General features: G+C 36.0%; 1 long non-coding RNA gene across 1 annotated transcript in view; it reads left to right on the top strand.

Annotated features, from left to right (window-relative positions):
- Positions 1 to 12280, top strand: part of LOC113571793 (uncharacterized) — a 29387-nt gene extending 17107 nt beyond the window's left edge. The window contains exons 4-5 of the long non-coding RNA XR_003410029.3: positions 10273 to 10362; positions 11942 to 12280. This is a non-coding gene — a long non-coding RNA (uncharacterized LOC113571793). The remainder of the gene's footprint in view (positions 1 to 10272; positions 10363 to 11941) is intronic.
- Positions 12281 to 13464: the final 1184 nt, after the last annotated feature.

Genomic DNA, 13464 nt, shown 5'->3' with positions numbered 1-13464 from the left:
AGTGTTCTCAAGCATGGATCCACAAAAGGGTTACAGGGTTATCTTGTGCACCAGCAGGCATGCATTGTGCCAGTGAGACAGTCATTTTCAATGGTCTGTCCAGGACTTGAGCACCTGGCCTGACCCACAGCAGCTAATAATCCTGTCTGATTTAGCTCTCCCCCATCACTAAGGGCAATCAGGCTGACAGAATGACTGAAATACACAGGCAAGGACACATACTGTAGAAGGGAACAGATCAGGCTGCCAAAGGGAACCTTGGGGCACTGCATGTACATACAAGTAGTGCAGCAAAGATAAAAATTATCCACAGAGTGCATGTTTATTTAGAAATATCTTTTATCTAGTTGTTCAGTGTTTTTTCCTAGCAAGTATTAATAAATAATTAAATTATTCCATTAATTACTTTAAGGGCTTTAAAATATCATTCAGTTATTATTTTAATGACATAAAATTGAAGTTGAAATTGTTCATACCACATTTGCTCTTTAAATTTATTTCCAGTTTTGAAGTGTAATGCAACTCCGAACCCCAAAATGTTTCAAGGCAATTTGAGATCGGAAAAAAAAAACATGAAAACAGCAAACCCACTTAACCATGCATTTAAATTTGATTTGCACTTCTCATCTCGTTCCTTTAGCTTGTACGATCATCGGTATTCAAACTTGTGAATCATTCAGAGATATCTTGCCTGGATTACATCAGCAGCAGCTTTGAATAAAAGGAAAAAAAATTGCATAAACCGAGGCAAAGAGCTGTATAAGCAGCTGGTAGGACACCTCTGGGTAGAAAGGAACCAAGTAGCAGTAATGAGCTCCTGTTACAACTCCCTAAAAATAATACTAGTCACCATATGCAACTTTGATGCTCTAGTCATCCAAATGCCCAGAATGGACAGCCACTTCATACTCAACAGAAAGTCAAATGTATCAAGACATTGGCTGACAAAGGAAAAATGAGATGTTAAACCTAAGACATCCAGCAAGTTATTACAACAAAATAAGGCCTCAACTAAAATTGTGTTCTGTCTGTGGTATAGGGCACAAAGGAATAGGGATCTAGTACCCTTTCAGCCAGGGAGAGCAGTGAACATCTCCATCAACGTTATCTAATCTCTCAATCAAATCTAGTGACGAATGCTGGTTGTAAAGGGGGTGGCTAGTGCAGATTGTGCAAGTGGTGCAAACGGACAGAAGCAGTGGAATATAATAACCATAACAGCAAACCTTCTCATTTCAAGCTGAGCTCACTAATCGACTAAAAACACAATAACACTTAACAGAGGTGTGTGGCCTTCCTGATGGTGACATATCCTACAGCAGTAAACATTAAAATTAGAGATGTCCTTGGAGGCTGTTTGTGGGATGTGTATCCTGAAATGGGAACTGCCTGCTTTTACAAAGATATATCCCTCACTCTTACAGATGAGAAAAAAAAAAAAAAAAACGTGTAAGTGATGGGGATAGAAAATAGGCCATTAATAGCTACACATATAAAACCTACTAACCTGAATTTAGGAGCAGTAGTTATTGAATAAGGCTAGTATTCATCAGCTAGATAATGTCGATATCATAAAATAATGATTAGTTCTTTAACCTGATGAGTAAAACAACCAGGGGACAAGTAAACCTAGACAGAGCATACATCAAGTATGTTTCCCAAACAGACCCAGCAGGTAATAAACAAAGATAAGCAGATCTGGGTTAAAGTCAAGGATGACTGCAGTGAGAGAGAGCCACCGGTACTGTGTGTGCAGCACCAAATCAAACCAGCAGACTGAGACAGCAGCACCTCAAATTGTTGAGAAGCTTTAGAGTAGAAGAGTAGTCTGGTGCTACAGTTCCATAATGAGTATATCTGTATGTACAGACAGTGCTTGGCCAATCAAAATTGATCATTAAAGCCTCAGTCATCTTCTTCCCAAAGCCACACTAATTGTTCCCAACATTATATCCTTCAAGTTAATATAGCAACAAATGCCATTCAGATTTAGATGCTGCAATATGGTTATTATCATAATATAAAAATGTCCATAACATTAAAATAGAATGGTAACAAAGTTTTTTGCTTTGGGTGCTAGCTGAGAGTAGCATATTAATCTCGCGAGAGTGATTTGTGAACAGTTGGTCTCAAGATGCACCACACTGTTGCTCAATGAATAATGTGTCTTCTGTGATCCTGCCAACTTCTGCCCTATTACACACACATGCACACACACTCACCCACACCCACTTACACATTGACATATACATAGTTTAAAAACAGAATGAAAAAAATCTTTGTCACTCTCTCACACATCTTGAAGTCTGAAATTTACAGTCTGAGACAAAGAAGATTAGAAATTATTATATCAGACGTTTAAATCTTAAATGTAATTTTCTTTAGTATGCATGTAATATTACCTAAGCACACCTACATTCTTTCCACCCTCCATTACCTTCCACCTTCATCAAACCTTGTTTATTCTGCTTAGCCAACCCTTAGCCAACCCTGCTCTCCCTGGATCAGACATTAATGAAGATCCACACCTCAGAGTGACTGTCTAGCATCCACCTATGAGAAGGCTTGCTTCATTCATTTGCTACCATCATTTGTCCAATAGGACTTCAGCTTGAGTAATTTAAACCGATCATAACCAGACACATTCATTCACTGGTCTCTCTCACACACACATATGTCCATACCCTGCTGAAGACTCATGTCACTGCATGCCAAACAAATGCAACAGATTCAGGATAAAGACATCAGAGAAAGTGTAGCATTTTGTGCAGTCGGCCTGCTGACCATATGGCCACAGTGACGCTGACAGAAGCTCCTCTCTAGCCCCGTTGTTTTCCTCAACAGGCTGTAAGCAGTGCTAATCAGTGAGCCATACTTTCTGCTAAAGACACGGTACACCCCGTCAGGACAGAGACTTCTGCTCTGAAGTGTGTGCAAATAGAATCCACTCACAGTTTAGCGATGCTGACTTTTGGTTCATCATCACAATTCAAGTCGTGTCACATTTCATCAAGTATCAGGTTGTTCCCTCCAAACAGAGTCAAGTCATCTGCAACATAATTATTTCATAAAGGTTTTTGATTATGAATGGTGCCATTGCTTATGCATAAATCATCTGATTTACAATAAGAAAATTCGACATTGTTCTTTGATGTGACTTTAATGTTATATCGGTACTTAGCATTAAATCAGAATATAAAGATTTAAAGGTAGACAGCGATTTTTTTTTTCTTTTTGCAGAAAGATTCAACATGCTATAAAAACATTAATGGATGCAAGTGCAAAATACTGTCATAGGGCAGCAGAGTATATTTGTTAAATGGATCTGTACACAATTTCACCTATAAACCCCTTTGCATGTTTGCACTAAAGAGCAAGACTATGCTTTTGAACCAACCCCCCCCCCCCACCATCTCCCCTCAGTCTCTCACACTGAATACCTAGAGGGGAATTCTTATGTCTTTACTGAACCAAACACATCTTCCAGCTGCTGCACTTATCAGATAGCTCCCTAAAACTCCTGTTCCTTTTGGACATGAGGAGCCATTCAAATGAGTGTATCTTGGGAAAGCAGCTCAGGGGGACCAGTTCAGAACCTAGACAAAAATGTTGTGCTATGATTGTCACAGTTTTGAAATGATTGACAGCTATTGTGCACTGTGCTCCTAGAATTACAGATGTGAGAGAAAAGAGCTACATTTATTCCATAAATTGAGATAGATGATACCTAGGGAACAAAAAGTCTGTGTAGCCACGTGTTCTTAAGAGTCCACTGCCTCCACATCTGTATTTTTCTTAATACAATGTAAGAATGTATGCTTTCTAAAAGTAATTAAAAGTGTCATTATTAACTTAGGGTAGGTGCAAAGCTTTTTTAGATAATATGCTATTTATAGCATGGTTTTTTTTTGCCACTAAGGACACATTAGTAAACCATTGTACTCATAGGTTCAGCTAACTTTCATATGTTCAGTGCCCCTGCCATGGGAATAATTAAACAAAGTAGGATTTGCATTAGCATTGTATTAAATATTGATCTATTGAGGTTTATGGTCTTGCCTCTCCACTGAGAATTTGACATTAACTGTGTAGGATTGGCTGTCCGGGATTCATGCAAATACTTGTGAAGAGAAGATAGACTATAAATTATCCCTCTGATGAAAATTATCTGGTCAGGGTAGGCTTTCTCTCACGCCTGGCCCATGGGCATGAACCAGGACCCCTCTGGCACCATAATGCTGAGTAAAAAAGCCATAAATTGGCCCAGCTAATTATTCAGTTAATCATGCTGTTCTGGCTTTCTGACCCTTCCCACTCTTCTTAGGTGTCATAAACCCACAGATTGGAATGCAAGAACATCTGATCAACCCAGTTATACCTCTAGGAACTGTGACCATGAATTCCATCAGACTCAAAATCTAACCAGGACAGCCAACTTTTCTCATTCCAACATCTCAACATTTCTCATGTTCACACATGTACATGTTTCTTGTCCCACAGCTTCACAAAGTCATACTTACTATTCGAACCTACTATGATCTCAAATGGAAATAATGTATGGCTATATTAATATATTAATAATATATTAATACTCTTCCAACTGTGATGTTTGCTTGTATCATTTGCTAATTGTTCATTGTTTCATTATTTTTCTTCATTACTTGTTCATTATTAAGTTGCCTTACTTCTTATAATCAATTCACTTGTAGTTTGCCTACCTTGTGTTTAGTGTAAACAAATTGTTAACCACTCTCAACTGTGTTTACTAGAAATCATATATGAACCAATTAGACTAAAACACACACACACACACACACACACACACTTCTTCATCAGTGAAGAGAAGTTAAGACTTAAGTTAAAACTTTCCTTTTTTAAAAATAAGTCAATAGTCTCTTGCCAAGCAGTTTGAACATGCTCAAATTACATGTTTGCCTATTTTATTTTTTATATATGTATTTGGTTTTGTTGGTTCTGCTTAATTTATTATATTTTAGATCATGTTCATTTGAAATTGCTTAGCACAGCTTATATGAATCAAACTCACCTTACTGTTTTGATTGTGGCAATAAACCATGCTAGAATCTTCATCAAAAGCAAGGACGGGATGCATGACCACTGATACCCAAAACTCCTACTTCTGAAAGGCATACCCTAAAAGGCCTAGGACTCTCTAACTGAGCCAGCTCCAAAAAATCCAATCCCGCAGCTCAAGATGTCTAATTGTCTCATCATCATTGGCCTATATTGCTCGTGCAGGGTCAAGCCTGAAATATAAAAACAGACTCCATCCCAGTGCCATCCAGACAGTTTGAAGGAAATCAGACACTGTCAGTGCCATCTATATGGTTTAAATGGAAAATGGGCACTCTCTCTGAGTGCCACCCAGGTGGTTTGACATGGTCGAGTCCAACGCGTTGTAAGGACAATCATTTCCTCTTTTATGGTATCAGTTGATATCAATAGCAACACATCTGTTTATATATCAAAATTAGCTCAGTAACTCTTTCCTCCCCTCTGCGATGGAGCCTCCTCAATCCTATAATTAGTTCTCTTTCTGGCTGTTTCACAACAGTTTCTACTTCTCTCATTAGTGTTCCTGTTATACCTTAGCCATGCTCTCTCACCATTAATCTTGTTTGTTTAATAAGTTTCCTTTGTTTGTCATTTGATAAGTAGACTGTCTAGTTGGTCATTCTCATAAGTTACTTAAACAAGCAATTTTTCTTTTTTGTGTTTTCTTTCTCTTATTAGTTAGCCATTTTGGTCCACAACACATCTCATTTGGGTCAATTTTGGTTTGGTTATGCTGTTATGTATTTTTTTACTGTAGTGATTCTAGTGAACTCTATACCTCTGGTGCTTAGCAGAATCTTAGTCAATGATTTTTATGCATGTTTACCAGTTAATCAGGATGGTGCCCCAATTAACTTTATCAACTCTGGTTGACAATATGTGTTAAAACCTCTACACCTATATGGAATTAATTTGAATGAATCTATAATTAGACATGACTGTCTTTTACTTTAAAAGGGAGAAATTGATTTTAGTATTAACATTTAAACATGGTTTGCACCAAAGCTCAACTGTGTTGTGTAATTCTCAGTATATGTTGGAATCTTTACACTTCTAATACTATAGTGATTTAGATAAATGTATAAAAAAATTATATTGTGCTATAGTGTTTTGTTCAGTACATAAAGGAAATTACAGAATCATATTGATACTGCATTATCCCCAGTAGCAAATTTAGCTAGAACTCATGAAAGTAGAAATTTAAATAACTGTAAATGGAAATGTAAAAAATGTAAATGAGTCATGCCTAAAAAATGTGTCATAGCAAGCTATAACTGGCTGGCTAAGATAGTGTGCACTACTTACTCCATGCTTTTTAACATGCCAGTATAATCACCATGTTTACTGGTAATTATTGGAAAGTAGAGATATTTCTACTTATAGATATTTCTAATCACTAATTCACCAATAACCTTAGTGAATGCTCTACTTCATGGGTACTGGATAGATGTCTGATTTGGGGTAACAGCATATCAACTTCAGGAAGATGTTTGGTCTGAAACAAGTCCTTTCTGATAAAAGCTCTCTGCACTTTGTTGTCTGCATTGATCACAGGACTGTCAGATCCCAGTGGTTATTAAAAGTTCAATTATTGTGGTGATTCAACTGACTCATGCTAAAATGCAAACAAAGAATAAGATGCAAGCCAGGGCCATGAGCTAAAGAAATCTTGGGCTTCCCATTCATAAAAAGAAGAAACATTTTTATATAAGCTGTTGTATCCCATGAACCAATGAGTTATATTAGTGTGCAATCTATGAAACTTTCTAATACCCTTTGGTCATTATGATCTCATTTACCAGTATAATTGTTCAGCACTTCTGACCTATAGCCTGGTCATGTTTTATTTTTATTTTTTTATGTTGAAGTGAGTTGCTACCAGAATGTCTGGCTTATCCAGTTTACTTTTTGACTGCAACTCTGATTATTCAAGTATGATTATTGGAACCTAAACTTTTACCATCACCCACCTTTTATGTATGGATTTAAGAGATAAATGGCAAAAGAGTGAAATGTTCTGGCAGTTGACTAAAGTGTCTTGCAGTTATGGCCTAAATGCTCTATATGATCTAAATTGTTTCATTAGGGCCATCATATTCTTTCAGGAGTGAAAATTCTATAAAGCATCACACAAAACAGTAACAGTCCTCAGTGCAGTAGAATAAAGTTTGCATGTCCCTTTTTCATTTTTTGTTGCTATAATATTTACTTTCCTCCTCCTATTGCTTATTATTTTAATGATGACAGACTTTTGCATGGGCCAGGCACATGTAGTGCAATTAAGGGAAATGAACCTGTGGGATCCATGGGCCATTGACTAGCACATTGACTATGACTGACACCACAAGCAATTAAACTTAAGCAGTTCAGCATTTATTGCCAAAATCCCTCTTCATCACTACCATTTGAACCATAAAATCTGGAACTGAACAGGGTTTAGACCAGAGCAACAGATTTAAAACAATAATGTTTGCTTGCAAAGCCAAAGCTGGACCAGCTCCCACACACCTAAAAGCACTAGTCATATTCCTGTCTGTACCACTCTGCCTTAAAGTCTACATAGTTGGTCGATGTCAACCACAAAGCATCAAGACTCTTCACTGTCCAGAATAAACTTCCACTGGCTATCTGAACAGCACTGGCTGTCTTGAAACAAACAAACATATTTTACTGTCTTCTTTTCTACTCTAGCCAGGCTTTAGCTTGATAATATTTTTAACACTGACCTAGGTATTTTTACATGAGGATATTTAATTGATATAGGCTACAAAACATTTCTGAAAGTTAAAATGTAAATTTAGAGAACAATAATTACAATTAAATGCATATAAATGTGTATTAATTATGTTTTATGAATTTGTTTCACAGGTTTTTTAAATTTATATTTGTAAATAAAATATTTTAAAATATGATAAAAATGATAAAAATACATAAATTGGATGGAAACATAAAATATAATGCAAAATCAACTATAGCTATATAAAAACAGATATGGTTGTTCTGGTTATGTGACCACATATGTAGCTAATATTCATTTGACAGCCCTGTAGTCCTGTAGATTAGAACCTTTAGGAAGAATTTTCTACATAATAAATAGAAATAAAGTGACTTGAAAATGAAAATGTCTAGTACTGTGTACTGTGGATCAGTGTATTAAAGGTACTAATTAAAAATATATAGTACTTTTAATATATCAGTATATATAATATATCATATATCAAATGATATATTATAATAAGATGTTAGGACTGTACTCCTCATGAGTATTTTAGAGGATTTAATAGGAGATTTGTGCCATCTGAACCAAGAAAATGAAGAAGGGAATTTTAGTCTTAGACAGGATTGGACACCAACCTCTAGTATCTGTATAAGGTTGGTTCCACTTAAACAATAATTGACCAAATCGAGGTTCCACATACTAAACACTTTCCAGACCCACAAGCTTTACTTTTTATAGCATGCCACCAGATTTGAGCTTATCTATTCACTTCCATTCACTTTTGGTCTTAATCCAAAAATAAATGCACATCCAACTCTTTGACCGTTACCATACAGCTCTGTCCTATTGCAGAGAAAGTGGACTTTCTTTGACTGTGACCAGGAGCTTGCCACTCAACAGTATCAGGGTAAATGTGTTTCTAATACAGTGAAAAAAATCATTGTGATAAAGATGAGCCTGCATTAACATTTGAAGGTGTTCCTTAATGAGTCAGTGGTCCATATATTGTCAAAGTTGTTTGAATGAGTAATAATAATAATAATAATAATAATGGCTGTGGTGAACAGTTCCTCACAATGCTATTTTAGAGATATAGAGATTATATGATGTATTTTCAGTAAAAAAAAAAAAAAAAAAAAAAAAGTTGTTTTTCCTATAACTGCAATTATTTTTACACACCTTTTGCATAGCTATTGATGAATCAATTATGGTAAATGTCTACTTTTGTTCAATTATTAATAACTATAAGGTATCCTAGAATTATGGAATTAGCTGCATGTAATGATGATTTCTTCTGCGGCATTCAAATGTACAAACTTACATGGTTTCCACTGAACCACAGAACTGTTTTCTTCCAAGTCACATTTTTCCCTGGTTAGCTACAGGCCAGTGATGTTGCACAGAAGTGTATGGAAGTCAGCTAATTAAGAAGAAACAAACCTAACAAGGGTCCAGATCTTGATTATATTGAACACCAGTGTGGGTATCACTTTTGGCCTCATTACCTCCAATAAATATCTACACCTTTCAAGAGAAACAGTTTTAGTACAAAATGCTGGTGATGTACTAAATGCTTAGAGGAAGGAAATCTCTAATACTGCATCAGCATCAATTTTAAGCTTCACTTTTTCCATTCATTAGCATTTATTTCATCCCTCGATTAACTATTCTTCTGCTCATTTACTAAAACAATATTGTATTGTACTTGATTTCATAATGAGTTTATAGTGAGATCAAAGTGGGATCAAGAGTAAAATAAGTGAGATTAAAAGTATATGACTAATAGCTAGAGTCTAATACTGAAATAAATTGGGAATGCAAAATGTTACAGATGTTACATTTTTAGTACATCTTTAACATTTTACCATTTTAGTACTGCAGTGAAAGGATAGAATGCTCAGTCAGGATATGATCTGTGGCCATAGTGTATATAATAGTGAATCTCAATTTACATCCTTAATGTTCAGCTCTGTAATATGAACTGTAACCTCATTAAACATTTTATTTCTTAATTAAGAAGTAGTTATATAGTGAGAGATCTAGGTAATAAAGGCTTTTGTAAGGCTGGGTATTAGTGTTTTATGAATCTGTACGCAACATGAATTGATATAGAAACTCAGGATATCAGTAGAAAATCTTCAAAATAAAGAGAAGCACTTAATTGTTTTTAGTTTTTAAAAAAACAGCAGAATTTAGTTTATTTATCCAATTATTATTTAGTGAATTTTTTGTCTTCACTTTTGTATGGGATTATTTGATGAAACAATAATGTTGGGATTAATGTGCACATTGATATGAAATCAAATTTAATAGATTAGGAATGATTATTAAGAGAAGATGAGTGGAATGTCATTTGAGCAAGATAAATCTTCACATACTAATGACTGAGTAGAATAAATTTGACACTTGCTCTAGTGATGGCAGAAGAGATACAGCCCACTTTGTTTGAAAGTTGGATGTTTGCCATTTCCTTTTAGGTCTTTGCAGCCGTGTTCATTCTGATCTGAGACACCGAGACAGCCAATAAATGGAGGTTCACTGGTTTGAAGACAAGAGGACAGAATGAAGTAAGAGATGGCAAAAGAGCAGAGTTTAAGCTAAGGCAGCAGTATCAGAGGCTAGTCAGTAGGTTATACCAACTGTGGAAAAATAAGAGTCAGACGTTGAGGGTTTCCAACATGAAGACAATAGCAGAGGAGACAGTGGTAAGGAGAATAGAGGTAGTGAATGTCCGTGTACTATTGAACATCTAAAATGCAAGCTTTGTGAAATGATGACTGGGAGTGAGTAAAGCCGAAGGGTCTCAGAATAAATCAGGATTTTCATTCATGTTTGAATAAGAAGGTTTCAGAGCTATGTTAATTGAGTCAGCATGGAGTCAAAACAGGACTTAAAACACATAAATAACCAAATGTCACCAAATTCCTTTTCAGTACTGTCTGAATGCTACTTGTCTTATTATAACCATACTGTAGAAGACTTTGAAAAAACTCTGAAAATACTTTTAAAAGACTAAAGTGACATGATAACCATGAAAACATTAAACACAGGTCATTTTATTGGCATGTCAAGAGAACAAGAGAAAAGTTATCTTAAGACAGCTATAATGACCATCTTACACCAAACGATCGAGTTGATGAGAGCATGCCACGACTCCAGCAAAATTCTCATGATTCAGTTCAGACTTTGGAAATTTGTTTGTGACAGTGAAATCAAATGGAAGTCATTTGGTGCAAAAAAAAGAAAAACTGTCAAACTATATATATTTACATGACACTTTTATCCAAAGCATCTTACAATTATGAGTGAGTACAACTTGAGCAATAAGGGCCTTCCTCAGGGGTCCAACAGTGACAATTTGGCAGTGGTGGGGCTTGAACAGGCAATTACATGTCAAGTACCTTAACCACTAAGATACCAATGACATTCTTAATATAAACCATTTTATCAAGTATTTCAGAAATATCTGAAATAATTCAGCCTTTATGATGCCACACATTTCTTGTCCTTGGGCAGTTAGCCATGTTGACTGACCCAGATAAAGCAATTCTTGCCCTTTAGGAGAGGTTCTTGGTCTCTCTCGAGCAGTGGATTAGCTGTTGCCATGAGCCAAAGATCAAATCAGAGGATACTCTGAAGTACATTAATCCACTGGCAAGTGGCCTAAAGTGATTGCCATTTAGTGCTATTCCATTCTGGAAGATATTACTTTTGAGACTAAAATCAGTTTGTTCAATAATACATAGGCCTGAGCAAATACAGCCAACAACAGCTGGCCTTTTATCAGCTTGTGTGGATTTATGAGTGAAGATAAGGAAATAGTAAAAAGGAATAAAGGGGGACATTTCACCACTACTTAAGTATTTCTGTAGAATCTGTTTGTCGGTATTACTAGAAGACTTTAAGATAAACTGCACCAAGTTATAATCTTTCGTAATGAGAATGCAACTTTGAAAGCTGTTAATTTATTAATGCTACTTCTCAGAGAAATAGCTTAGATGTTTTGCCTGAAATTTATTACATTCATTCCTGAAATAATTTTTCAGTGAACATGGCGCATATCAACTAAAATATGTACAGCAGCTTTGTGTTGTTCAAAAACATTTTGAAAGTATTTTCAAAAGTTTTTTTTTCTTTTTTTCCCAGCTCATGGTCCTGTTGTTCCTGCTAGTAGCCTCCATTATGCAGCGGTGACTTTGCACATGGCATTGTTTATGTTTTTATCTTTTGTTGCACGTTTCTCCCTGTGTTGATTTGTTGCATCGCCTCACTCAGGTGATGTGTGTTGTGCCTCATTTGCCATACTACCTGAAGGTTATGTTTCATTTCTGTTCATTTCATTAAACTCTTCAGCTGAAGATTCGTGATTGCTTCCTCCTTTTTTCCTGCACGTTCTTTGCCTGTGACAGGTCCATGTATATATTTCCCTATTATACCATAAATAAAAAAAACTCCCAAGCTATATAATATCTGGAATTATTCAGCATTTATGACACACTTCTTGGCCTTGGGCAGTTAGCTATGTCCATGTGTATATTTCCCTATTTTCCATGTATATCTTTCCCTGTCATATTTACCATTATAATAATATCTACTGATAATTTTTTCAATATTTGCCAGAATTTAATTGGACCTTTAAATTGATGCGTTCCTGGAAGATGTATTTTACAAGGTAGATCTTAAAAATATCAGGTAGCTATATTGAGAAAAGAATCCATGGTCTGATCCATAGCATGTATAGTGAAATAAACTGTCACGAATCATCTCCGCTAGTCACAATCCCTTGGCTATCCTGTTCCATTCCTTGTCCTGTCCTAGTCTTAGTTTTCTCCGTTTATCCATTTCACCTGCCCCTTGTTATTGTCGTTAGCTTTAGTATTTAAAACTTGTGTTTCCGGTTGTTCTTGCCTGGTTATTATCTTCAATGTTCATGTCGGTGTGTTTGATGCTTTTTGTAAATAGCTGGTTTTTGGTCTCGTGCACATAATTATGTACTTCGGTTGTCTCTGTGCTTGTGGATTTCCTGGCTCTTCCACTATGGACTGTATTAACGATTACAATTCTGGATTTGCCCGTAATAACATTTGCTCTACTCAGCATGTGCATCCGCATCTCAGTCACTCCCCATTATATAAATATTATAATTTCAGAAGGCCATGTAGGCATTGTCTTTCAATTTATCCCTGGTAGCTGCGGTAGTACTTTTCCCAGGTATTGTCCTCATTGCTAAATTCACATTCATCAAAATAAACTGATAAATGGAGTTGACTGTCCAATTATCAGGCCATACTATGCTTTATAATTTCTCAACTTTTGTCAAAGTTTGTGAAAGATGGCACTGTGGTCTGTGGTGAGAAAAAACAAAGCAAAACATCACAGGTGTCTGGATCTGTTCAGTTCAGCATTTCATTCGAGAAAAGGATCTGCCTTTAAATGTGTCCGATAGATACACGGATCTGAATTATGTTTGTAAATATAAGTATTTTAACATATTCTATATTGCTCTGGTATAGAAATTTGAATTACTACGGTCAGAAAGTTCTGGACTGAGTTGTGTGTTTGTGTTTGTGTGTGTGTGTGTGTGTGTGTGTGTGTGTGTGTGTGTGTGTGTGTGTGTGTGTGTGTGTGTGTGTGTGTGTGTGTAGCAGAAAGGATTTCTGGTGCTGCTT

This window comes from Electrophorus electricus, chromosome 2, assembly GCF_041902795.1.
Source record: "Electrophorus electricus isolate QZ-2024a chromosome 2, ASM4190279v1, whole genome shotgun sequence".
In the NCBI taxonomy this organism is placed as follows: Eukaryota; Metazoa; Chordata; class Actinopteri; order Gymnotiformes; family Gymnotidae; genus Electrophorus; species Electrophorus electricus.
Note: the sequence above shows the minus strand (reverse complement) of the source record. Positions and strands in the feature narration are given on the sequence as shown.